Source organism: Orycteropus afer, unplaced genomic scaffold (genome assembly GCF_000298275.1).
Source record: "Orycteropus afer afer isolate SDZICR_OR568_19922 unplaced genomic scaffold, OryAfe1.0 scaffold00387, whole genome shotgun sequence".
NCBI lineage: Eukaryota > Metazoa > Chordata > Mammalia > Tubulidentata > Orycteropodidae > Orycteropus > Orycteropus afer.
The window spans coordinates 1,223,307-1,223,897 of NW_006921974.1; positions in this window are offsets into that span (position 1 = coordinate 1,223,307).

Sequence of the window (591 nt, forward strand, 5' to 3'; positions counted from 1 at the left end):
GTACAGTTGTGAGGATTTTTGTTTTCTTTATGTTGCGATGTAATCCATACTGCAGACTGTAGTCTTTAATCTTCATCAGTAAGTGCTTTAAGTCATCTTCACTTTCAGCAAGCAAGGCTGTGTCGTCTGCATATTGCAGGTTGTTAGGAGTCTTCCTCCAATCCTGATACCACGTTCTTCTTCATATAGTCCAGCTTCTTAGATTATTTGCTCACCATACAGTTAGAATAAGCATGGTGAAAGGATACAACCCTGACACACACCTTTCCTGATTTTAAACCATGCAGTGTTCCTTTTCTGTTTGAAAGACAGCCTCCTGGTCTATGTACAGGTTCTTCATGAGTACAACTAAGTGTTCTGGAATTCCCATTCTTCTCAATGTTATTCACAGTTTGTTATGATCCATACAATCAAATGCTTTTGCATAGTCAAAAAAACACAAGTAAACGTCTTTCTGGTAGGTATTCTTTACTTTGAGCCAAGATCCATCTGACATCAGCTGTGATAACCCTCATTCCACGTCCTCTTTTGAATCCAGCCTGCACCTCTGGAAGTTCTCTGTCAATATACTGCTGCAACCATTTTTGAATT